Source organism: Protopterus annectens, chromosome 13.part0 (genome assembly GCF_019279795.1).
Source record: "Protopterus annectens isolate FY-2018-M chromosome 13.part0, PAN1.0, whole genome shotgun sequence".
NCBI lineage: Eukaryota > Metazoa > Chordata > Ceratodontiformes > Protopteridae > Protopterus > Protopterus annectens.
Genome location: NC_056747.1, coordinates 1070608695 through 1070636503, shown reverse-complemented (window position 1 = coordinate 1070636503; position 27809 = coordinate 1070608695). Strand labels below are relative to the sequence as shown.

At 37.7% G+C, this 27809-nt stretch overlaps 1 long non-coding RNA gene across 1 annotated transcript in view; it reads left to right on the top strand.

Annotated features, from left to right (window-relative positions):
• Window positions 1-1168: 1168 nt before the first annotated feature.
• Window positions 1169-27809, top strand: part of LOC122788122 — a 75266-nt gene continuing 48625 nt past the window's right edge. The window contains exon 1 of the long non-coding RNA XR_006362613.1: window positions 1169-1369. This is a non-coding gene — a long non-coding RNA (uncharacterized LOC122788122). The remainder of the gene's footprint in view (window positions 1370-27809) is intronic.

The following is a 27809-nucleotide window of genomic DNA, read 5'->3' as shown; positions in this document are numbered from 1 at the left end:
CAGATGTGCTGCTGTTTGGCACTGTAGGCTACTTCTGTTCTATGCAGAGATGGATGTAAGCAGGAATATACAGGAACAGCATTCCTGTTATTCGTTTATTACATGAATGGCTCTTGTACTTCATTCTACTGCTACATAAAATTCACTTCTTATTTATGCATGTTGACAACTATGAAAGACCACAAGAATAAGTGTTTTGCGGGATGCGGATTATAACGTTCCACATTGTTACAAGTCCGGTCTTTATCCTTGCATAACAGTGCAAAATGTTAAAAGTCTGATCCATAGTTTTGCATAATAGTGCAAAACATTATAGGCCTAGCCTGAAGCCTTGCATAACAGTGCAGAATGTTTAACATCTGGTTTGCAGCCTTTTATAAAGGTGCAAAATCTATCTTAGATGTCTGCTCAATAACCTTGCATAATAGTGTAAAATGCTAAAATGTCTACTCTGAAGCCTTACATAATAGTACAAAATGATGGTGGTCTGGTTTATACCCCTGATAATAATGATGTTGTAAGTGTGGTGCATAGCCTTTTGTACAATGATTACACTTACACTGTACTTTACTTTCTTGGCAGGTATACACACTGAATTTCTTGTAAAGCTGTTCTTGGAACAATGTGTTTTTGGTTGCAATAGCAGAGCACAGACTGTTGTCCAGAACAGAACCATTGGCATCACTCAAACTAAAATTAGAAGTGTTTAAATTTGTTTCATTCCCAAGCCTGTAGGCCATATGTTTATGCAAGTGTATGTGTTTTTGTGTATTCAGTCATTCTTCATTTTGGCATTACCATTCGCCATCTGCTGAAGAGAAAAAAATCAACAATCTTTGCAGTATTAGAGCTGAATATATTGATCATGGACTGCCAGCAGGCAGGATGACTGAATATGGACTGCCAGCCAGCAGGATGGCATTATCATTCATTTTCCTTTTAACCAAAAATGTGGTTTAAGCAAAACACACTATAACTGTTAAGGAACTAAATCTTGTAAAATGAACAGAAGCAGCATGATTTCTGTTCTGTATGAGTCATAAAAAGATGCACACTTCTTTAGGTTCATTTTTAAACATCAACTCATTATCTAGACAATAGTTTGGTGTTAATTTTTTTCTTCATTCTTTTTGCAGAGCTAATCACTTTTTCACTTTCCCACAGGAAGTGCTAACAAGTCGGCAGAATGTGGCCCGGAGAGAATCTCTGCTCCCTGCTTCATTAATCACAGGGTTGATGCTGTCAGGAAATGATGAATCTCCTCCTAAATCCGACCATTGATTAATGACTGGATCAGGATGGTAGGAAAATGGGACACCATCAACACCTGGTAGGAAGAGAGGAGTTAACACTTTCAGTCCCAATGGAGGTAAGCACCTGGGCCAGGAGATGGGAGAAGCACTTGGACAGAATACATCTTGGCTGATAGCTGCTGTTGCTTCAGCTGGGAGTGCATCATATCTGGCCTCTTTATGTTTTTGTTTCAGATGATTTGGCTTATAGGTACTGTTGACTTTTTTGAGCTGCAAGTATTAGAAAGATCTTTCTTAGCACTAGTACATGACTGGGAATAATACAAGACAGTACTTACCTCCAATAAATAAATTAGTATTGCACAGTTAGAGAACTGGAATAATAATCTGTTGTTATTATTATTATTATTATTATTATCATCATCATATAATTGTATGATTAACTGCCAACGTCTAAGCACACTGATTAAGTTATTTATAGCAATTTGCCCTTCACACAGTCACATAAGGTGGGAACAGTTGTGGCGTTGTAGCCTAGTCCATTGAGTATTTAGTCATAGAAGATAAGGCACCACAGTCTTAATGTATATATATATATATATATATATATATATATATGTATATATATATATATATATATATATATATATATATATATATATACACTGATAGATAAGGGCAGATAACTCAAGTAAAGACAGAACACCATTATCTCCAAGTGCACTAAATGTCTACATCTTCGAGGAAAGGTGAGGTATCTGAAATGATGGCATCAACCGGATGACACCAAAGGTTCAAATTTGCTATGTGTGTGTGATTTTGTGTGTGTGTGTGTGTGTGTGTGTGTGTGTGTACATGAGACTGCCTGTACATAATCATATGTATGTGCATGCATTAGCTATGATTAAACTAAATACCTTCTGCATGGCTTCTGTAAAATGCCAAGTGCATTGTTAAGATACTTCAAGATGAAGTGTAATGTTATTTTGTTACAGTCTTTTTATGCTTATAGTAGGACTTCCCTGTATGTGTTATGTTGTAATATTTATTTATGCTTACTGAATAGATTATTGCATTGCAGTGTTGGAATTTATATGTTTCTGCGGTTTACTCTCACATAGTCTATTGCACTTTGTGTAATTGACATATGTGCAAAACCTAATTTGCATATCTGAAAATCCGAACACCACAATGTCGAACCTTGCAATAGTGAACATTTGCTATTACAAGGTTCGACATTGTGATGCAGATCACACTAAAGTGGGGATCGGGAAATGTACCCTTTACTTCACTATAGTGCGATCTCGGAGTTTGTATATATATATATATATATATATATATATATATATATATATATAGATATATATATATATATATATATATATATATATATATATATATATATATATATAACTAGGGGATGTGGGGGCACAGCACACAGCACAGTGTGTTTTAATGCTAAGTAGATGTGAGCATTTCAGTGAAGTCGACATGTTCAACATTCGACTTTACAGAAATGCTTAGTTTGGAATTTACTGTGTTCGGTGTTCTGATTTTCGAATATGTTGTTTGGACATCGGAACATTCAAATGCAGTGAATTCTTATATATGATAGTAAACAGTTTCTGCACTGTATTATCAACACTGCTGAACAAGTTGTAGTGCTGCATTCAAACAACGAGTTAACTAGTACACTGTAATTTATATTTGGAAGACGAATGTGGAAGAAAACAAATACTTGCTTTCCCTGATTTTGCAGAATGCCTATGATTTTGTTTCATATTTTTGCCCTGTTTCTTGTAAATTTTAGATTTTTGGAAAAGCATTAAGGATTACAGTCAGTCAATAACAGTAGTCCATACTTCCATGTAAAAACTGCTGTTCTGTTAAGTCTTTAAGAGAATTTGAGTAATATTTCAGAATTATCCTTGACTTTGGATTTATGTACTCCTGTTAATTTTTGCTTTGTATAGTATTCTTGAGCAGATAAGCTGAGAGGTTTAAAGTGTCATTTGGGTTTTTTATCAACAACCAGACGTTACCTAAACATAAACCTTATGTCTTAAATGGGCACATATGCCCACAGATGTAATGTATAGAAGCCTTCCTTAGTGGAACTTCAAATTTCGGTGTAAGTTCTGAATGACATTAGAGCAAAAAAGCCATGATGCAAATGCACGTATGTTCTACAAATTCACATGTACAGTCTGTGCTTGGAGAGGAGTCAGAATTTTTGTGAATGGATAGCTTTGCAAACAGTGGATATTGTACTGGGCAGGAACTAATAATAACATACCCAGAAAAGGCAATGAAAACAGCCATGTCCAGTATTATTGTAATTATAAGAGGCATCGATACTGTTGAAGCAGTACCAGACAAAGAACGGGACACCCTGTTTGAAATGTTCATACATCTTGCATTAAAGTTCTTTGAAGAGATTACATTAACAGGGATAGCAAGGTGATGCTCAAGATGAAAAACAGCAAGTTCACCTACTGCTTATTTATCTTTGCAAAAGCAACATTCCTTTTTTGTAAAATGCATTTATTAAGTATTACACTAAGGGCAAACAGTCATATACACCTGAAATGTTACAGTTGTAGACACAATTCAAGCAAAACCTTACAAATACAAATGTTAATATATAACATTTAAAAAGAGCAACTTTAACTATAATGAAATCAGTTAACATGTAGCATATAAGAATATGTAGCACATCATGATGATAATAATAATAAAAGAACAAACAGCAGTCATAAAGCAGAATTATCTTTATAACTATAAAGATAAAAGTACAAAAGAAGCTGCACGGAGCAGTTGAATATGCACTAGGTGAGCGGGTAGGAGTCTCTAAACCAAGACTGGGATCTTTGGGAATCCTGCATCTTTGAAAAATAATCCAGTTGCAAAATAAGTACAGCTAAAGCCAAAGCATTCTATAATCCCACTGCACCCTGACATGAGGGATTGGCTCCCCAAACATTTTTCTGCTTATATACACTGACTTTGAGATCACCTAATCTCAGACAGAAGGAAACGTATGAGAGTTCCCAGCCTTGAACGTAGTGACCATACTGCATGTTTACACCTGCTGTCTCGCTGCTCCAAGGATCACAATTCTGGCCCTCAGAAATTTAACAGGCTTTCTTGTCTCAGTACAAATAAATGAAAACCTAAATAAATGCTACTTGAAGTAGAAACCATATATATCATGCATGTAGAAAGAGGGATTATTTTCACGCCAACCTACTTAGAGGAAAATGCTATCTAAAAGACACAAAGCCATTTGTGCTAATAACTTGTTTTCTTATCTGGCTTGCAATGTGCTTGTTAGAAACCATTCCAAAGCAAGAGGACAAATGGATCTCTGTCCACTTTGGATTCAGATGTTATAGAACTCTTATTTTTATAAATTATCAAAAGAGGAACCCAGTAAAGAAGATCAAGTTTTCTGCATTTCTATTTTCAAATAGAAGGACCTCACTTAATTTATTATTGTGTGTGTGTGTGTGTGTGTGTGTGTGTGTGTGTGTGTGTGTGTGTGTGTGTGTGTGTGTGTGTGTGTGTGTGTGTGTGTGTGTGTGTGTGTGTGTGTGTGTGTGTGTGTGTGTGTGTGTGTGTGTGTGCTCGTGTGTATGTATCTGCATGTGTGTATGCATGTATGAGGTTTTCTGTGTGCTGGAAGTAATGCAGAAAATGCCGGACACAGCTTTACATAGAGATAAATATCTAATGTGTCCATATCACAGTAAATTAGGGTACTGTTTTAACATGTCATGACCTATAATGCATCATACGTTCAGTAGTATTTTATTATTACCACACATACGGGTCATCCTGATAAGATTTAGTGTTATGGCATCAGTTCCATCCTACATGGCCTGTCATCAGTGTTTCATCAGGCATGTTTAGTACTATTTAAGAAATAGCCAGGTATGCTGTCTGGTTGTATTCTTAGTCATGGACAGTACTTTTAATACATGTTCCTTTGTGATAATGGGGGGCTTGAAAGAAATTGGCATCATAGGGCTTTGGATAGCCATCTCAGGAGTGAAATTTGCACTAAATGTATTTGCTAGTATATTGGCAATGTCCACCATGTCTGAGCAGATTTTGCCATTTAGTATGAATTCTGTACGTTGTTGTGTGATGTTTCTTAGTCTTCTAGCATAACTAAAGAAGACTTTGTAATTGTCCATGGATTCAGATGCCACCTGAATTCATGGGTTACCATAGTAGATCTAATAGTTTTTTTTATTGTCAAATTCCTAATATTTTCCTTTACTTGGGGGTCACAGCTCTAGCTGGCTCATCTAGCATCATGTACTGGTCCTAGATATAAGATCCCACCTCTCAGCTCTACAAGTGAAGAGCAATCAATCAATAAATAAATAAAAACAAGGACCTTGGTTTTTACTATAGGAAGTTGATTGGTACATTCCAACAACCAGTTCCAGGTCCCTTCAGCTCTTACAATTAAAGAGAAAAAAAGGACTTTGATTTCTACTGTAGCAAACAGATTGTTAAATTTGTACGGCCAAACTCTTGCCCCACTTGCATCTCCTTCCACTTAGAGGACTTGAAATGGAGCTGTGACCTCTCAGACAATGCTATAAGATGCTTAAGGATGAGGAAGTGAGGGAAGTGGTAGTGATCACTGGAGAAGGATATGATGCATGTCTGTGTTGTTCATTACAAGGCACAGTGGGAGGGGTGGTAGTGATTGAGGATAAGATGCATGTCTGCATGTCCGGAGAAGGATTTTTTATTTATTTATTTATTTTTACATTTGTTTATTGGGATATCTGACTGGGCTAGAGGCCCTTTTTCAATGGAGGCCTGCGGTTGAAAAGCTCCACTGCAATAAAATTATTACAGAGATAAATGTTGACTAATATGAAGTAATAATAAATAGATGTATAAAACAATAGAGCAAAAACAGAGGTACATAGGACAAACAGACAGTACAACATGTCTATAGCAAAGGAGACAATGTAACAAAGAACAGTGTTCTGTATACAATTACATATATGTACTACATAAAAAATAGAGTTATTAATAGCAATAGCAGGTCATTCTTACAATTATTTTAAAAAAACTTGTCTCAGCTAGATTGACATTATTCCAGGAAACTAGTAATACCTGCAGTTGGATGAAGGAAGAGAGAGAAATAGAGTAAAATGAGCAGAGTGTGGGTATGGTTCGAAAAGGTTTAGTGTGCTAATGGAGAGAAATGAGAAGTAATAGACAATTAATAGAGAGTTAACAGAAAGTAATGTAAGGTCAGCCTGGAGTAGTATAGGAGCATATCCAGTTATTGGAAAGGTGATCCCAAGATGTGTCATGAATCTGGGATTATTAGAGGTGTTTCATATGTCCTGTGGAATTGAATTCCATTTTTTGGATATATGATTGGAGAAGAGAGAATGCCCAAAGCTATTGTTGGACTTCGTGACTTTTAGTAGTAGCTTGTCTGAGGACCTCAGAGTTCTGGAGTATGGTTGAATTAAATATTTGAGTGCAGGGCACTTGTCAGGTTGATAGATGAGGGAGTGGGCAATGGTTAATTGGCTCAAGGATAGTAGACTGGGTAATTTAAGCCAATTTATTGTGTGTACAGGACAGCAGTGATGAGTTCTGTATGGGTGGTTTATTTTTTGCTATTTTATTATAACACATCTCTAATTTGTTTATGTCAGTTTTTCTGAGATTTGTGAAAATGGGGGAGAAGTATAGGAGGCTGGAAGTGTTTCCGGCTATGAAGTGTCAGGTGAGATTTGTAAGGTATGGTTTGGAGGTGTAAAGTGTGCCAAGCTTAATATGGACTTTATTGATGGTAAGTGCTATCATATTTTAGGCAGTGATCAATTGTTACTCCAAGGAGTTTGGTGTGGTCAACAGGTTCAGTTTTGGTTTTGTTGGAGAAGAACATAGCAAAAGGGGGGAGGTGGCTGTTTGTTTTAAGATTTAAGAAATGCATTATTTTTTTTTATTTGAATTGAGTATGAGCTGGTATTCTGAGAGATAGTTTTCTATATAACTGAAGGATGTTTGGTTCTTGTTATGAGTTATGGAAGGGAAGGAGCTGAACAGATGAGGGTGGAGTCATCAGTATATTATTCTATGATGGCTAGATGAGTGGCAGAGCACAGCTTGTTGATGAAGATGGATAAAAACAGTGGGGCAAGTATAGACCCTTGTGGCACCCCAACTGAGACAGGCAGCATGGTAGAGAGGTCATTTTGCCACTTGACTGCTAGTTGGTGACCTATTAAATATCCATGAATCCAGGCTAGAGCACGTTGGGAGAGATTTAAGTTGAGTAGTTTTTAGTGTGATCTTCTTTTTCTTCTTCTTCTTTTGGCTTTTCCCGGTTATGGGGTCACCACAGTGGAAAAATGGTCCATAAAATGATTGGCAGTGGAATTTTATGGTGCTGAGTTGCTAGCCCGGTGCCCAACCTTCCACAGAAGGCAGATACATGCACACATTCACACCTAGGGCCAATTTTGTGTGTCCAATACACCTATAGCATTTCTTTGGGATGTGAAAGGAAACCAGGGCATCCAGAGGAAACCCACACAACCACAGGGAGGAAATTCAGACTCTGCACAGAAGGCACCCCAGCCGAGAATTGAACCATTGAATAGTTTTTAGTGGTATACCATGTAGATAGCCCTGGACTTGTCAAGAAAAATGGAAGATACAAGTTGACCATTGTTTCTGTGGTCATTGATGGTATGGATAAAACTTATTAATGTGGTTGTGGTACTGTGTTTAGGTCTAAAACCATGTTGGGTATTAGAAAGCAGATTATTACTTATTAGACAGTCAAGTAGTTGTGCATGCATGCCTTTTTCAAGGATTTTGGCTAGTGGTGGGAGTATAGCAATTGATCTATAATTTGACAAGTCAGTGGAGGAGCCACCTTTGTTCAGAGGGATGATATAGGAAATATTTCAGAGTTTGGGGATGTATTGTTCTGAGATAGATTGGATTATTAGAAGAGAGGCAAGATAACTGATGGCACCTGCTGTCAGGCTGAGGAATTCATTAGGGAGTAGGTCAACAACAAAGGTAGTCAGATTTAGTTGAGTAGAAGTTTTTTGATTGCACTGGTTTGTATCGGCCTGATAGAAAAATAATTTGGGTTAGGTTCAGAATCAGATAGGATTATTGATGGGGTATGGCTGCCAATTTTTTACTAGGGATAGTACTGAATTCATAAAATGTTGCTTAAATTGTGATTATATACTATCTGTGGTATTTATAGTTGTAGGAATTGGAGTTGAAGATTGACCAGGATTAAGGAGTTGTTTTATGGCTCCTCAAAATTTTGGGGGATTGTTTTGGTGATTTTGTTGGACTGTGGTGTAATAAGCCTTTTTGTCATTTTGGATTTTTTTAGCTCCGTTTCTTAATTGGTGATAGGAGATTAAGGAGGGTTGGTTTTTGGTCACTTGGTGTTGAGACCAGGCTCTGTCTTTCTGCTTCAGGAATTGCCTGGTGTCCTTGGTTAGCCATGGTAGACACTTGTTTTGACATGGATCCTCCTAAGGGGTTCTTGACTATTTAGAATATCCAGCACAGTAGTGATGAAGTATTCAACTGCGAGTCAAGATGAAGGTATTTCAGAGGAAGTCCAGTAGCAATGCTGTAGAAGTAAATTGAAGGTTTCAAGGGAGAAATTTCTTTTGTTGTGATTGTGTATAAATATGGTGTTTTTTGAGGGTTAATCTTGTGTATAATTAGGTAGGTGGGATCATGGTCGCTAGATTGTCAGGGAGTCAGCCAACAATGTGACCAAGAGAGGGCCTGTTTGTTAGTATCCAGTCCAAAACTGACTACGTCTTGCTATGTTCATCAATTCTGGTGGGGGACAGTACTATTTGAGAGAAAACATAGAGGGTAATAAAGCTGGTAGGGTTGTCTGAGGAGCAGGTAGACCAATCCAGGTTGAAGTCTCCTGTTATAATAGTTTCCTGATTAATGGTGGAGGCAGACCAGTTGAGAAGGTTTCCAATAATGGGGGGGGGGGTTATTACCTGGAAAGATATAAATAGCTATTATTATAATGTGCTTTTTGGAGTTTAGTTGGAGGTGCATTAAGTATTCCAATTTGTGTGTGTCCTTATATACTATGGCAGTACCACCACCATGCTTGTATGCTCTGTCATGTATGTGTATGTTGTATCCTTGGGTTAGTATTTTGATGCCTTTTATGTGTAGTTTGAGTCATGTTTCATTTATAATAACAATATCTGGAGAGTAAGAGCTAAGGACTATGTGAAATTCATGAACTTTATTTAGGATGCTTCTTAGGTTCATATTTAAGATTAGTAGGTCAGAGCTACTGTGTGTTAGAATGCTGATGTTGTCAGATATTGAGTTTGGGGGCCTGGATTGGGGTGTATGTCCCCACATAGTTTAAGGTGATTCCTTTTAGAAAGAGGTACATGTGTAATTTTGGGTAGAAGTCTAGTAAATGTACAAAGTAAATATTGTTTTAAAAGCAAATTAGTGTATTTGAGTGAAAAGAGTTCTATGTTGGAGCTACTATAGACATGGGGAGATATAACATACAAGCGAGGCTGGAGTTGGGTGGGGTGGTGATTGGGTTAGTTGGAAAGTACATGCTAGTGATGTGATGTTTGTTATAGGAGGTGGCATGGTAAGCTGTGATGAGTAAGCACAGGAGTGATATGTGTTGAAGTAACATTTTAACTTAAAAGAAAAGATAGAGTAGAGAGGTGTCTGCAAGAGAGGGAAATGGGATAGTTTTAAAATTGTGAGTCTCTCCTACTGGGAGGATCAACAAAGAGTGGCACTGTGATTGGGTGAGATATTGTGTAATATAGAGTTTAGTGCTTGGTTTGAAAGGCGAGTTGTGATTCATTAATTTGGAAGGGGCCATGTTTACTGGCTAACTATAAATGTAGGGATTAAATGGGAGTAGGGTAGGGGAGCGCAGACAACCTGAGTGGAGCAAGGGTGAATGGAGCAGGAAGAGCCCCAGCAGATGAGCAACTGCAAGAAAACCTACCTGTTAATTAGTATATGCTTTTAAAATTTCAGTTCCAGGTATTTGTAAAAATAATTGCTTCACAATATAGATTGCCTTTTATTTATTACTTGTTGTACTAGATTCTGTGTATTCACACTGCAGCTAGTATGGTTTGTTCTAGAAACCTATATTTTAAGGGCCAAAATAGCTTTCTATAGACATCCTAATCAGTACATGAAGTTTATTACTGGGTTAAGCTGTTTTTACTATTTCTGCTGCTACTAGAGTTGCACCAGGTCCGAGACCATCTCTATATTGTTTCTAGCAATGGTCTCAGCAAGCAAGTAGGCTGTTAGAGGGAGACACAATAAAGAAAAAAGTTGAGAAGGCAGAGTAAGTGCCCTCATGGGTGTGCACTCCACTACAGTAACAAACAGCTAACAATGATTAATACATCAGAAAATTGTACTAATCACTTTTCATACTCTTTACTACAGCCTCTTGGCTATCTGCAAAGAAAAGTATCCTAGGGACATCCATTCCTACTTAATGCTGTTCGTTTTCAGTTAGGGAGTATTGTATTCCACTTTAGAATCAAGAATTGACTATGGTTCGTGATTGCTGACCTTAAACCGAAAGAAAAGAGACATCAAAGAGTTATAAAGGAGCAGAGATAGGAGATATAAAGAGATTTTAGCAACAAACTGACTGTGAAACTAAGATCCATGTCTGTGTTGTTCATTGTAAGGCAGAAAGGGAGGGGTGGTAGTGATTGAGGATAAGATGCATGTCTGCATTGTTCATTCTAAGGCATGGTGGGGGGGTGTTACTGATCACTGGAGAAGGATAAGAGGCATGTCTGTGTTGTTCATTGTAAGACATGGTGGAAGGGGTGGTACTGATCACTGGAGAAGGGTAAGATCATGTCTGCGTTGTTCATTGTAAGGCACAGTGGGGGGGTGATAGTGATCGAGGATAAGATGCATGTCTGTATTGTTCATTGTAAGACATGGTGGAAGGGGTGGTACTGATCACTGGAGAAGGGTAAGATCATGTCTGCGTTGTTCATTGTAAGGCATGGTGGGAAGGGTGGTAGTGATTGAAGATAAGATGCATGTCTGTGTTGTTCATTGTAAGGCAACCCCTCCCACTGTGCCTTACAATGAGCAGCACAGACATGCATCTTAAACTAAATCACTACCACCCCTTCCACCGTGCCTTACAATGAGCAGCACAGACATGCATCTTAAGGGGGTTGGTAGTGATCGAGGATAAGATGCATGTCTGCGTTGTTCATTGTAAGGCATGGTGGGAAGGGTGGTAGTGATTGAAGATAAGATGCATGTCTGTGTTGTTCATTGTAAGGCAAGGGGGAGGGTTGGTAGTGATCGAGGATAAGATGCATGTCTGCATTGTTCATTGTAAGGCAAGGTGGGAGGGGTGGTAGTGATTGAGGATAAGATGCATGTGTGTGCTGTTATTGTAAGGCAAGTGGAAGGGGTATTAGTGATTGAGGATAAGATGCATGTGTGTGTTGTTATTGTAAGGCAAGTGTGAGGGGTGGTAGCAATGGAGGTTAGGATGCATGTCTGTGTTGTTCACTGTAAGGCAAGTGGGAGGGGTGGTAGCGCTCAAGGTTAGGATGCATGTCTGTGTTGTTCACTGTAAGGCAAGTGGAAGGGGTGGTAGTGATCGAGGATAAGATGCCTGTCTGTGTTGTTCACTGTAAGGCACAGTGGGAGGGGTAGTAGTGATTGAGTTTAAGATGCATGTCTGTGCTGTTCATTGTAAGGCACAGTGGGAGGGGTTGTAGTGATTGAGTTTAAGATGCATGTCTGTGCTGCTCATTGTAAGGCACAGTGGGAGGGGATGTAGTGATTGAGTTTAAGATGCATGTCTGTGCTGCTCATTGTAAGGCACAGTGGGAGGGGTTGTAGTGATTGAGTTTAAGATGCATATCTGTGCTGCTCATTGTAAGGCACAGTGGGAGGGGTGGTAGTGATTGAGTTTAAGATGCATGTCTGTGCTGCTCATTGTAAGGCACGGTGGGAGGGGTTGTAGTGATTGAATTTAAGATGCATGTCTGTGCTGCTCATTGTAAGGCACGGTGGGAGGGGTTGTAGTGATTGAGTTTAAGATGCATGTCTGTGCTGCTCATTGTAAGGCACGGTGGGAGGGGAGGTAGTGATTGAGTTTAAGATGCATGTCTGTGTTGTTCATTGTAAGGCACGGTGGGAGGGGTGGTAGTGATTGAGTTTAAGATGCATGTCTGTGCTGCTCATTGTAAGGCACGGTGGGAGGGGTTGTAGTGATTGAGTTTAAGATGCATGTCTGTGCTGCTCATTGTAAGGCACAGTGGGAGGGGTTGTAGTGATTGAGTTTAAGATGGCTGTCTGTGCTGCTCATTGTAAGGCACAGTGGGAGGGGTTGTAGTGACTGAGTTTAAGATGCATGTCTGTGTTGCTCATTGTAAGGCACGGTGGGAGGGGAGGTAGTGATTGAGTTTAAGATGCATGTCTGTGCTGCTCATTGAAAGGCACAGTGGGAGGGGTTGTAGTGATTGAGTTTAAGATGCATGTCTGTGTTGTTCATTGTAAGGAACGGTGGGAGGGGTGGTAGTGATTGAGTTTAAGATGCATGTCTGTGTTGCTCATTGTAAGGCACGGTGGGAGGGGAGGTAGTGATTGAGTTTAAGATGCATGTCTGTGCTGCTCATTGTAAGGCACGGTGGGAGGGGAGGTAGTGATTGAGTTTAAGATGCATGTCTGTGCTGCTCATTGTAAGGCACGGTGGGAGGGGTGGTAGTGATTGAGTTTAAGATGCATGTCTGTGTTGCTCATTGTAAGGCACGGTGGGAGGGGAGGTAGTGATTGAGTTTAAGATGCATGTCTGTGCTGCTCATTGTAAGGCACGGTGGGAGGGGAGGTAGTGATTGAGTTTAAGATGCATGTCTGTGCTGCTCATTGTAAGGCACGGTGGGAGGGGAGGTAGTGATTGAGTTTAAGATGCATGTCTGTGCTGCTCATTGTAAGGCACGGTGGGAGGGGTGGTAGTGATTGAGTTTAAGATGCATGTCTGTGCTGCTCATTGTAAGGCACGGTGGGAGGGGAGGTAGTGATTGAGTTTAAGATGCATGTCTGTGCTGCTCATTGTAAGGCACAGTGGGAGGGGAGGTAGTGATTGAGTTTAAGATGCATGTCTGTGCTGCTCATTGTAAGGCACAGTGGGAGGGGTTGTAGTGATTGAGTTTAAGATGCATGTCTGTGCTGCTCATTGTAAGGCACGGTGGGAGGGGTGGTAGTGACTGAGTTTAAGATGCATGTCTGTGCTGCTCATTGTAAGGCACGGTGGGAGGGGTTGTAGTGATTGAATTTAAGATGCATGTCTGTGCTGCTCATTGTAAGGCACAGTGGGAGGGGTTGTAGTGATTGAATTTAAGATGCATGTCTGTGCTGCTCATTGTATGGCACGGTGGGAGGGGTTGTAGTGATTGAATTTAAGATGCATGTCTGTGCTGCTCATTGTAAGGCACGGTGGGAGGGGTTGTAGTGATTGAGTTTAAGATGCATGTTTGTGCTGCTCATTGTAAGGCACGGTGGGAGGGGTGGTAGTGATTGAGTTTAAGATGCATGTCTGTGCTGCTCATTGTAAGGCACGGTGGGAGGGGAGGTAGTGATTGAGTTTAAGATGCATGTCTGTGCTGCTCATTGTAAGGCACGGTGGGAGGGGAGGTAGTGATTGAGTTTAAGATGCATGTCTGTGCTGCTCATTGTAAGGCACGGTGGGAGGGGAGGTAGTGATTGAGTTTAAGATGCATGTCTGTGCTGCTCATTGTAAGGCACGGTGGGAGGGGAGGTAGTGATTGAGTTTAAGATGCATGTCTGTGCTGCTCATTGTAAGGCACGGTGGGAGGGGTTGTAGTGATTGAGTTTAAGATGCATGTCTGTGCTGCTCATTGTAAGGCACGGTGGGAGGGGTGGTAGTGATTGAGTTTAAGATGCATGTCTGTGCTGCTCATTGTAAGGCACGGTGGGGCTGCTTAAGTGATGCTGCTCTTCTGCTGTAAATGATTAATACTTCCGCAGAGCTTGTGTCTGTTACTAATTCTTTACCATTGAACACTTGAAACTGCTGCTCAGTCCTTTTAAGCAGTTGGTATTCCTGTTTCAGCTATGCTGCTTTCTCAGGATGGACTATGAACACCTGCAATAACTTCTGCCTCAAAACTTCTTTGTTCACGTATTCTGGACAATGCTAAAAATAATGATGGGACAAAGGCCAGACTAAATAGGTATTTGAGCTTCTTCCTGTAAGAGTCTAAGCTTCCCTCTGCCCTCACTACCTGCCTGCTGGTTTTTCTGATTCTCTACCTCCCTATCTGATCATATTCTACTATTTTGCTGATTAGCTTCATTAAAAGGAAATAGACTTATTTCCCGCTGTCCGCAGTTCTGTTGTCTTCCTAGCTTGGGTTTGTCTGCCTGACTAGTGTACTTTTTCCCATCAGGAGATAACCTTTTGCATCTCAGAATGACATTGCTTTACGTTTTAAATATCCAAAACCCTGTTATAAAACTCTGTCTGTTATTGTGGATATATGCAAGTGTACTACCCTTCTTCAGTCAATACTTTCCATTTTACCTTTCTAATCTATGCATTTCTAATCACCATTCTGATTCCTAATCAATGTAATGCACTGAGCTTTATCTGTAACATTCTTGCCATCATTAGGCATTGTATATGGTTGTACAGACTGGATAACTGTACCTTTGCATGTACTACTACATGTAACTGACATACTGTTTTACAAGTTTATATCATTGTAACCTATGAATATATACAAAAAAAAAAAAAAAAAAAAAAAAAATATATATATATATATATATATATATATATATATATATATATAGAAAATAAAAAACATTTGCTGTCACTAGACTGCAAAATTTTATTTTTTAATAAATATGATTGATTTAAAGGAGGATGGTAGTGCAATTCTGTACCGCAGTCAGAAAGAGATGCAGTGGGCGCTATTTGAAAAACATATATACTGCTTTATAAATGCTCTTTACTGAGCATTTGCACTGGAAGTATTTTTTGTATTTGTTCCTGTATATTTATTTATTTATTGGCATTTGATTGCCAGAAAAGTCTGACTAGGTAGAAGCCCACTTACAGTGGAGCCCCAGGGAGAAAAAAGCTCCAAATTATTACAGAACATTTTAAGAACAATAATTTTACAATCTAAAATAAAACAAAAACATCTGCAGTTTAAATAATTATCACAAATTACACATAATAAAAATACTGGTTAAGAATTGATACAAGTTATATGACAATCATTTAATATTTATAGAAATTTTAGACAGTTTCTATAGAAATCAAAGGTAAGTTACTGTAATACAAACAGGAATTGCAATATGAAGTGAGAGAAATAGGCTTATTTTCTATAATTAGTACATTTAGAGAGAAAGTCAGGCAAGACAATTTGACAGAAGTAAGGAAGTAAGTGAAGAAGTAAGTATAAGCAATGAAAATATATGTATACTTTTGTTTAGCTGGAATGAGGCACACAGGAGTAAAGCAATGAAAGCTGCTACAGTAAAGGAAGATTTGCATGTGTAGTCCATTTAATATACAGGAGCACCTTTTAAGATCACTGCAAGATATAGAAAGCAGAAACAATTTGATATTAGTAAAATGCTTGCAAATAGGATTGTGTCGTATTTCATTTTCATTTATATAAATGTATGATTGCTTATGTTGTAACTGATGCTTTAATAAACATGTTTCTTGTTTTAAAAAGGGGCAGGAATTGAATAATTTGTGTAATGTTGTTTAGGTTATATGATATATAACAATATATGTGAAGTATAATGTTTGTTAATGTTAATTTAATACAGTTTGATTACTTTTGTATAATTGTAAATTTGCCTATATCACAAGTGATAATTCAATAAAGTGTTAGAAAGGTCATAGTTCAAAGTATATTGTTTAAATGTTAACAGTTTGCTTGCAGATCATCTGGGGTTAAAGAGTTGCTGCTGTTCATGTACTTCTATACATTATGATTGTCCGAAAAGTTATGATCTAGGGGCTCATTAGAAGGGACCACACTGGTAGATTCTATAGTTTTTTGACCTGCACCTTTAGCACAATATCCACAATAGCTCTGTCTCCGTTTTCATCTGATCTAGCATCCCTTCCTGTTCCTTTCCAACAAAACTTAGCCTTCCTGTCTTTTTCTTCCAGTTACCTTGTCCTTTCCTTTCCTCACTTCATCCATCCATCCATCCATCCATCCATCCACAACATCCCCTTTTTCCCACATTTTTGCACATGGAGTCAGGGTGTCACTTTAAAAGTGACAGTCATCTAGAGCCAAAGTTCACAAATCTTCCTTACTTTTGGTGACACATTTGCATGCCTCTTTGTAAGGTAACACACAAAGACTGACATCTGTTTGCATTGTCATTTCATACTTCTGTCCCACACCAAGGTTACCAGTGCTACGGAAACCAATTCATACCATCATAATTCTTACCCCACCCTTGTACTAATAAGATCCATATAACAATCCCAAGGTTTGCTCAAAACATTGCTTACACAAGTACTAGTTACATACTTCATTCCCTGGTAATGACTAACACTTTACATCTAATAATCTACACAATCATGCATCCTCAAGATGAGCTAATGTTTTAGACACTACTATACAGTATCAGTTCCCTATATACATATAAACTCAGTGTAAGCAAGCTGCCATGCACTTTATATTGAAAATATTATTCAAGCCACATTTATATTGTAATTCATACACAAACAGAATGAGGCTCGCCACAGCACAAAGTAAAATTAGAGCACAATTTATTGACTGCAGTAACCAAAGTAAGCGCTTTCACGTTTTACAACGCTTCATCAGACTTTTACAACTGCTAGCAACTCCAACCACACTTAAATAGTAACATAATACACCCTCTATTCAATGAATCAATCAAATCATAAAAGTCATTCACATTCTAAAAGCAACAGGCACACAATCACAACATCAAATACTCTCCTCACATATGTGTATATAAAATTGCTCACAACTTAATGAGCATAGGGGCGTGCTGCTAAGAATGGTTTTAAGGTTACTTTCTCATTTAATCCATGTCCCCTACAAATTTGTAACCTTATTATTCATCTGTTTTCACATTCCTCAGTGTAGTTCTTTATATCTCCCAACCTATTTGTTATCCCAATCAATTCTAAAACACTGAACTTAAATTTGTGTGCCATCCCTTTATCTAAAACATGCCGGGCTAAGGCATTGTGTTCATCTTCTCTGTTTATTGCATAGATATGCTCTCTAACCCATTCCCTAAGACTCCTATTCATTTTACCTACATAAAAACATAAACAACTTTGGCAGATGGCTATATATATATCAAATTCCTTGATTTACAGTCAGCGTAGAAATTGAAATCATATTTGTAGTTCGTATCTGGATGTACAAAATAATCGCTTCCCAACATATACACAGTGATTACAGCTTCTACAAGGTAGTGTCCCCTGTCTATTTGATTCCACGGGTGTGCTTTTATTGTTGCTATCTTCATAACATACCAACCTCTTAAGCGACTTCGTATTCTTATATGAGAAACGCGGTCTTTGGCCCACTATTTGGATTATCTTCTCATCTGTAGTAAGTATCCCCCAGTTCTTTTCTATTATTCCTCTGATTCCTTTATTCATGTTTGTATAGGGAATCACTACTCTATTCTCATTATTTTGCTGATTTCTATTTTTATTAACATTCCCACTATTCCTATATAAATATGGTCTCCCTTTTCCTTTCCTTATTGAATCATTTATTTGATAGACAGATTCAATTTCATATTTATTATAACCTCTTGACATTAAATTGTTCACTAACATCTCTTGTTTCTTATTGTTAACTATCATCACTTGTAGTAAGGCGTTACATTCTCAAAGCCTGTCCTTTCACTATATTATGATATATATGCTGAGGATGCATACTATTCCTATGTAGCATACTGTTTTTCCAACATGGTTTCCTGTATATCTCAGAATGTATCTCCCCATTTATCTTTATCACCTTCACATCCAAGAATTCCATCTTCTCATAAGAATATTTCTGTTCAAATCTCAAAAAATCTGTGGTACCATTAATATATTTAATGAAGTCATTCAACTCCATTTCTGTGCCTCTCCACGTCAAAAACACATTGTCCACAAAACGTTTATAGAATTTTATATGTCTGTTTAATATGACATTTGACAGGACATATGTGCTTTCCCAATATGCCAACACTAGGTTGGTATAAGAGCTGGCACATGGGGTACCCATCACAGCACCTTTTTTCTGTAAATAATAAATATTGTCATATAGAAACACATTGTTATTTAATACCACATCAAGTAGAGCTAAAATCTTAATGATGGAGCTAGTGGATATCCCCTTCTCAATTAAAAATAATCTCAGGAACACCATTCCTGTATTATTTGGAATTGAGGTGAAAAGAGACGCCACATCTAATGTGACCAATAAATATGTGTGTGCCTCCTTATTGTTCAAAATATAGTCTCCATACCTTTCCAAAAAATCTTGTGTATCCCTCAATATGGAGATAGTCTCATTTACTACTGGTCGAAGTTGCTTCTCAATAAATATAGAAGCCGGTTCGGTCAACCAACCACCACCCAAGACTATCGGTCTCATGGGTGGATTATTATAGGTTTTATGCACCTTAGGAAGTCCTCTTATGGTGGGAATTAGGGGATTCTCAACTAATAAATACTTAAATAAATCACCATCAGTTGTGTGACATAAAAGCATATTGTATAGCTCAGATTGCACATTCTTGATCAATTTATTTAGCATGGCTCCATTCAGTGTTTGATAAGTCCCAAACACACCCAACATATTTCTCATACCAGTTGCATACATTTCAGTGTCTAACACCACAACAGCGCCACCCTTATCAACCTGCCTGATAACTATCGCTTTATTATCTTGTAGCTTCCTTATTGATTGAAATTCATCATAGGTTAAATTGTAAAATTCAGATTTACTGCTTTTATATAATTCAAACAAATCACGCTCACAGGCTTTTTCAAAGGTCTCTAAAAGAGGATGTCCCTGTGGTGTAAAAACAGAAGGTTTAGAAAAAACATTCCTATTCCCTGTTCTCATATTACCAAACATTAGATTTAAACTAACTGTTCGAATAAACATTTTCCTGTCTAGTATAATGTCAGTAATATCTACTGATTTCAAGGGTATAAAACAAAGGCCATGATTTAATAAAGACCTTTCATTATCAGTCAGGTAATATTGTAATAAATGTATCACTAAGTTTTTGGTATTGGTTTCAGTACCTTTTTCTGAAATTCGTGTCTGTCCTCTGTCATTTTCCTCTTGCCTGCTTGCCCATGCGGCGACCAGCTGGTCTCGGTCATCTGCCGAATGGGTGAAGGAAAAGAAGGAAACGGACTGTTGCTCACTGTTATTACATCGAGCGTATCCAATTTATTATTAGAATCACTACCAAAGTTCTTCCTGACTGCACCTGCCATTGAAGAGTACAAAGCTTTCGTAGCCTCACCAGAGGGACCCTCTCCTGTAGCCAGGACCTCGTTGTTTACCTGAGTGGCAGCATCATTTGACGTAGTTTCCGTAGGCGGAGACGTATTCACTGACGTCATTGTTGAGGGCGTGCATGTATTCACGGGATTCAGGCGAACAAAACCAGAGCTCAAATCCCTTTTATTACTGTTTTGAATGTTACAATTACTCTGCATAGGATTCACATCTTGATTGTTATGTACAGAGTTCATACCATTGTCTCTCGGCCAAGAAAAGACTTGCCCTCTCTGAAAGTCCCGAAGGTCTCGATCTAGTTTCCCTTTCTTGTCTGACAATTGTTTATTATCAAGAGTGGCTATTCACAACATAGTATCTGTAACAAGCATTTCTTTTTCTTCCATACTGACTAACTTCCCTACATCATTCGCTATCGCCATTATTTCCTGCATCAACCCAGTTTCAATTTCTTGATACTGTTCTTTCAATAGTTTGATGTATCCATAGCTGGTTTCCATGTTTAATTTCTGCCATTTGGTTAATAATCCAGGGTAAGTAGTGCCAAATGTGGGCATCTTTAGCACTCTTAAACCTCTGGGTATTATTTTGAACAAAAGACATGCTTCTATATGTAGCCTCTGCCACTGTATTGTTCGTAATTTTTGTAAAGTGTTCTCCAGCTTCCGAGTGAGCTGGATAACATCAATGTTCCTTTGTAGATTTACTGAGTTACTTCCATCATTCACAAAATCATCTGTAGTGAATTTAAGGAGCAGGTTTTCAGCCATAGCCACAGCTCCCCATATCGTAGTCATACTTCCATTTCCACTGCACTCTGTGATGTAGTAATCATCTCTCTCCTTGTAGCCATGTCCCAAAGCCGTTCAGAAAACACAAAACAGAAAAATCAAACCAAACCAGCTCCAGGTTAGGAGCCTCTTCAGATTCAATGTAGTAATTCGTAGACAAACAGAATGAAGCTCGCTACACTGAACTTAAATTTGTGTAAAGCTGTAATCACTGTGTGTATATGTCGGGAAGTGATTATTTTGTACATCCAGATACGAACTACAAATATAATTTCAATTTCTACGCTGACTGTAAATCAAGGAATTTGATATATATAGCCGTCTGCCAAAGTTGTTTATGTTTTTATGTAGGTAAAACGAATAGGAGTCTTAGGGAACGGGTTAGAGAGCATATCTATGCAATAAACAGAGAAGATGAACACAATGCCTTAGCCCGGCATGTTTTAGATAAAGGGATGGCACACAAATTTAAGTTCAGTGTTTTAGAATTGATTGGGGTAACAAATAGGTTGAGAGATATAAAGAACTACACTGAATGTGAAAACAGATGGATAATAAGGTTGCAAAGTTGTAGGGGGCATGGATTAAATGAGAAAGTAACCTTAAAACCATTCTTAGCAGCACGCCCCTACGCTCATTAAGTTGTGAGCAATTTTATATACACATATGAGCTGCTGTTCTCTTTTTATATATTTTTTTGCATATATATATATATATATATATATATATATATATGTTTTGTTATATTGTCATATTTATATTTGTAATATGTTTTTTAATATATGTGAGGAGAGCATGTATTTGATGTTGTGATTGTGTGCCTGTTGCTTTTAGAATGTGAATGGCTTTTATGATTTGATTGATTAATTGAATAGAGGGTGTATTATGTTACTATTTAAGTGTGGTTGGAGTTGCTAGCAGTTGTAAAAGTCTGATGAAGTGTTGTAAAACGTGAAAGTGCTTACTTTGGTTACTGCAGTCAATAAATTGTGTTCTAATTTTACTTTGTGCTGTGGCGAGCCTCATTCTGTTTGTCTGCGAATTACTACATTGAATCTGTAGAGGCTCCTAACCCAGAAGCTGGCTTGGTTTGATTTTTCTTTTCACATTTATATTGTACAAACAAAAATATATTACCAACATTGTTGAGAAAGTTACAATTAACATGCAGTGTATTAGCCCTTTCTCCCCCCAAAGTTGTATAAACATAAGCCAAATTATGATTTAAAGTGGGAACATACTATCCTGGTTTAGTGCAGTAAAAGGTCATTCAATAAAAATTATTGACCTTACCAACCTCATATTAAATTGCAATACAATGCATTATAAAAAATTACTCAAACAAAATAAAACAGTAACTGTATCAGTCACAATTAATTCACTAACTAAATTCATTTTGTTATTGTTTCTGACTCAGAGAGAGTCAAGCTTTCTTTTACATTAGTGAACTCTCAGATCAAATGCACAAGCCCCTCCCATCAGAATTTAAAAAAGTCACCCCTCCCCCATAGCAGAATTAACAGAGTCTGCACAACCATAGCACAATTAAAAAAAGTAATGGGCCTCCAAAAATTGACAGATTCAGAGGCCTTCACAGTATTAACAAACTCACGCTACAGGATTAATAAAGGGAGGAGTCCAACTGGATTAAGGTAGAAGCCCTCACATGATTATAAAAGTTAGTCCATTAGTAGGAAGAGTTAAAACAAGAGACCCAAACCAGATTATTAGAGTTAAAGGAACCAGGCAGAACTTGTTCATGCAATTCACTGCAAAAGTAAAACATTCAAAAGGTCCTAGCAGGTTTAACAGACTCAAGAGGTCAAACAATATAATGTGAGTTGAGGGGCCTAAGTAAAATTATCAAAGTCAGCTAAATCTCCTGCAGAATTAGGTGTTTGACAGGACAGAAGTAGAATTTTCTGTGGAAAATGGTTATACTGTAACTGCTATTAATTCACCCTTTAAGGAAATTTAGCTGAAAGCTGTGCTATAGGCCAATAAAGGTACGTTGCTGGAGAAGAAGCCTTAAAGGTATTTAACACTTTGCTTTTCTTGATAAACAGCAAAACAACATCAGCAAAACATCAGATCAGCAATTATTCTGTCTGTGAGAGTTTGCCATTTATTCACTTTTTGCTCTTTACAAAGGCACAAGGCTCTATTGTAGAGGCTCATTGTACTGAGCTAAAGGATTAAGATAAAACATTGAATTTGGTGGGCTACATCATTCATTAGTAAGAGACAGAGTAGTTTCTAGTATAAGAAATAAAGCAGAGGACAAGCATTTAAGAGAAACAGATCCGAATTTGTCAAATGATTTGGATGTGTGCAGTGAAAGAAAAAAATGACTAGACTAGTTAAAAAATAGAGGAAATGGGTAGATGTAAGCAAAGACGTAATCAGACTGAAATATAATAAGAAATAAAGTGAGGATATGGTGTAAAAGTGAAGGATACTGTGAAAGTTTCATTATTTGTCAACAAAATCACTGGCATTTTTAAGATTGAGAAGCAAAAATGACTTTATTAAACAGATAATCTTCTGGAAACAAAGCAGAAAGTGACATCACTCTTAAATCAGTCAATCTGTGCGGTCTGATAACTAAACCAGGTACTTCTTGTTTGACATTTGCATACAGTTGCAAATTATATAAAAAGTCCGAACATAACACAAAATCACAATATTTGCAGTTTTTAGACTGGCTGCTGAAGTCAAGAATGTAAAGTCTTTAAACTTTCTGGTTGGAGCAAATTTCAGAAAGGAACAGTCCCACTTTACAACTCAGGTTTTCACTGCAGCATATGTCTCACAGTAGTATGACTACATTCTTCCCCTTTTAAGCCAGCAATAGTTTCTTCTCCCTCTGAAGTTCTCTTGAAAAATCATGCAAACTCTCAAAGTTTCCAGACTTCACTAGACAGAAACACGTTCTGTTTGTTCTCAAGTTATACTTGGGCAGAAACACATCCCTTCCTTTTCATCAAATAAACTCAAACTAATAAATCCTCTGTAGCCAAAACTTTTTAAAATGAATTACAGCAGGGAGATCCATCTATATATCGATAATATGAGAGACATGTGAAGGTGTATTATTAGGAGTAATGAAAACAAAAGAGCCTGTGCAGTGGAAATATAAGCCTCCTGTAGTAAATTTGATTAGAAGCACGAAAGGGCAAGTTGGCCTGGTTTTATTACATTTTATAGACTCTGAAATGTAGCTTGTAAGGCTGTGTCAATGCAAGAATTTGTGCGTTAAAAAAATATCTAAACACAGAATATCAACAAAACCATATACGAAACCAACTCCATCCATGCCACCTGTTAATTATATGAACCAACTCTGAGGTTGTGCAAATGTGGTGTTAAATCTATCTATCTATCTATCTATATATATATATATACATACATATATATACACATATATATATATATATATATATATATATATATATATATATATATATATATATATATATATATATATATATATGGGTTCCTATCAGTTGATCGAACTGTCATTACAGCGACACTCACCTCTTCGACACGAAAAGATCGACTCTTCATATCATCGAAATGTCAGGTAAGTGGTCCTCCCCTCGCAGGGCCCATGGGAGCACTTGTTTTTCTGCTACAACGCTGCATGGTTCACGCCACTACCTACAATTTCCCTAGACAACGCCAGGATTTACTTCGCAATATAGCCACAAGTGCTACCATGGGTCCTGCGAGGGGGAGGATCGCTTACCTGACATTTCGATGATATGAAGAGTCGATCTTTTCGTGTCGAAGAGGTGAGTGTCGCTGTAATGACAGTTCGATCAACTGATAGGAACCCATATATATATATATACATATATATATATATATATATATATATATATATATATATATATATATCTTTCTCTCTATCTATATATATATATATATATATATATATATATATATATATATATATATGGATCTGCCTCATTAGGTCAGCAAACCACAATGCTTACAATCAACTGCAAATAGTTAACTACTCATGCATGAGTAAAAGCTAAACCGCCTGCAACCAACAAAAAATAAAAACAAAAATAATTTTTTACAGGAGGGCAAGCCCCACTGCAAACCCCACACACCCTGCTAATTATATATACTAATTCTGAGATTGCATAATCCCTGGGGAAAGGCAATATTCCCTAACTTGAGGACTGTTTACCTCACACAACTGTAGGCCTTTTGCATGTGCCAATCTTTAGTGCTCTACTTTCTTGCTGTTGTTGACATTGTGGTCTAACAGCCTATTGAGTATTACCATATAGATACAGATGTAAATATATATATATATATATATATATATATATATATAGAGAGAGAGAGAGAGAGAGAGAGGTAGAGAGATGTATGTATGTATGTATGTATGTATGTATGTATTATAAGTATAAAAATTGCCTGCTATCCTTCAGTCCTAAGAGACCTACACTTATTACAGCCTGCTTTTGTGAGGGGATCTCAAGAGTTCACGGTCTTTGCTGTTATTTAAAACAGGAAGTGTTTTTTGTTCTGTTTAATAATCTGTTATCACAGTTTGTTTTAATAAAAAAGGTAGAAAGAAAATCAGTAACCATTGCCTTGTTGATTTTACTATGATTTGTTTGATTTTGTGTTCATCATTTTTCAGGTTACTATTTTTTCAAGTGAGTTTTGAGGAAATGCTTTTGAAATAAAGGCACACGTCAACTATGTTGTTGTTTTTCAGATGAATACTGTAGACAGGTAGAGGGAAAACATTTCACTTTCTCTAAGTCTGACCTTTCTTCACAGGTATGTAACTACAGAGCCCTGCTAGGACCTTAATGCTAACCCTAAAACACACTTCTCACTCTCTAACCCTTAAAACTCCCTTTCCTCTCCATACACCAAAAACACACCTCCTGATCCCTAACCCCTAAGACTCCCCTCTTGTTCCCTAAGTCTAAAACTCCCTTCCATCTCATTAAAACTAAAATACCATTCTCGAACTCTAATCCTTAAAATTAATTTTCCTCTCCATAAACCAAAAACACCTCCTGATCCCTAACCCCTAAGACCCTAAGTTTCCCTTCCTGTTCACTAAAAGTAAAATCCCATTCTTAAACCCTCCATTTCCCTATTGGCCTAATCTACTCTCCCAGCCCACTCCTTCACATGTCTCATGCACTTACCTCATTCAGACTTGAATAATGTATTCAGTTACACTGCAAATCTTATCTCTTATTCAAGTTCAAGGATGAGGTGAACAGGAGTTTGCCTGAACTAAAAGACACTTGTGTTTCTGGCTTTGAGACAATAATCATCAATTGTTTGGGACTCAAGTGCTTGCAGAAAATCCTAGTGTCCTTCTCCTTATACATAGGATTGTATGAGACAGTAAGATTGTATATTAAGTGAGACCACTATGTGCTGTTCTGGAGAACTTCTGTCTTTTTCTACTGTTGAGAGACGTATATATATATATATATATATATATATATATATATATATATATATATATCTATATCTATATATATATATATATATATATATATGGGTCTACCTGACAACACCGAAAGCTGACAACGCCGACGATGAGAACACCGACACCAGAAGATCAAAAACTGAGATGACCGATGGATGAAAACCTGACACTGAGAACACTGACATGTGAAAAGGCTGTGTAAGTATGCGGTAGTGACGGACGTTAGGGTTAGGGTGCGAGTAAGGTAAGTGTGCGATATTGATGGACTCTAGGGATAGGGGTGGTTTAAGTGAGTTAGGGTTAGGGCGCGGGTTAGGTGAGTGCGCGATAGTGACAGTCTTTAGGGTTAGGGGCAGGTTAAGTGAGTTAGGGTTAGGGCGCATGTTAGGTGAGTGTGTGATAGTGACAGTCTTTAGGGTTAGGGGCAGGTTAAGTGAGTTAGGGTTAGGGCGCGGGTTAGATAAGTGTGCGATAGTGACAGTCTTTAGGGTTGGGGCAGGTTAAGTGAGTTAGGGTTAGGGCGTGTGTTAGGTGAGTGTGCGAGAATGACGGACCTTAGGGTTAGGGTTTGGGTTAAGGTTATAGATAGTTGTGTATGTAAGGTTTAGTGTGGGTTTGTAAGGATTTTGGTGTGCTTGTGTTGTGTGTGTGCTTTTTGGACAGGGGATTTGTTTTGTTTGTTGGTTGTCAGGATTGTGGTGTGTCGGGCATGTGAGGTTTCGTGTTTGTGAACTTTCAGTTATGTGATGTCGATGATTTCGTTGTCGGTGTTGTAGTGCGTCGGTGTTGTCAGGTAGATCCATATATATATATATATATATATATATATTATACATGCACATACACATATCAGCCCCCCCCAACAAAACAAGCATTTTTGCACTGTCCAAGAATTGTATAGGTCAGCATTTTATTGGCTATTTGTGAGCAATGGGTGTTTCGTCTAGCAAAAATGTTTTGATTGTTCACAGGTGAAGCACCCCTCTGATTTCACTGAAGAAATCCATTTACTTTATTATTGCAGATTTTATTACTCATTATTAATGAATGCTATACTGTTTCCATTGATGCTTGGTCATAGATCTTCAAAACTGGATTTGTCTGTATGTAAAATATGCATTGTTTATTAAAGCTGTTGCATTTCCTTGTATTAGGGTTGCTTGTCATGTAATTTATAAAGCTTATAGATGCATTGTTTCTGAATGATTAATACTTAACTACCACTGTTATCATTTTCTTTCTCCTGTTGTCTGTATACACCCAATGTGCAGTTAAGAATTAGAAAAAGAAAAGCAATGGGCACTGCAGTTATTCTGAAAAGGTATCGTCTTATACACACTCATTTTTATTACTCTTTTGCTCAGTACTATGAGATTTTGGCTAGTATCAGCTACACTGGCTATAAAGTGTAAGAAACAAACAGGGAAACAAATAAAAATATGTGCCTTGAACTAGTGTCCATAAATACAGTGCCATAAAAAGATGTGCCTTGGACTGGTGTCCATAAGTACAGTGCCATAAGAAGACGTGCCTTGGACTGGTGTCCATACGTACAGTGCCATAAAAAGATGTGCCTTGGACTGGTGTCCATAAATACAGCGCCATAAAAAGATGTGCCTTGGACTGGTGTCCATAAGTACAGTGCCATAAAAAGATGTGCCTTGGACTGGTGTCC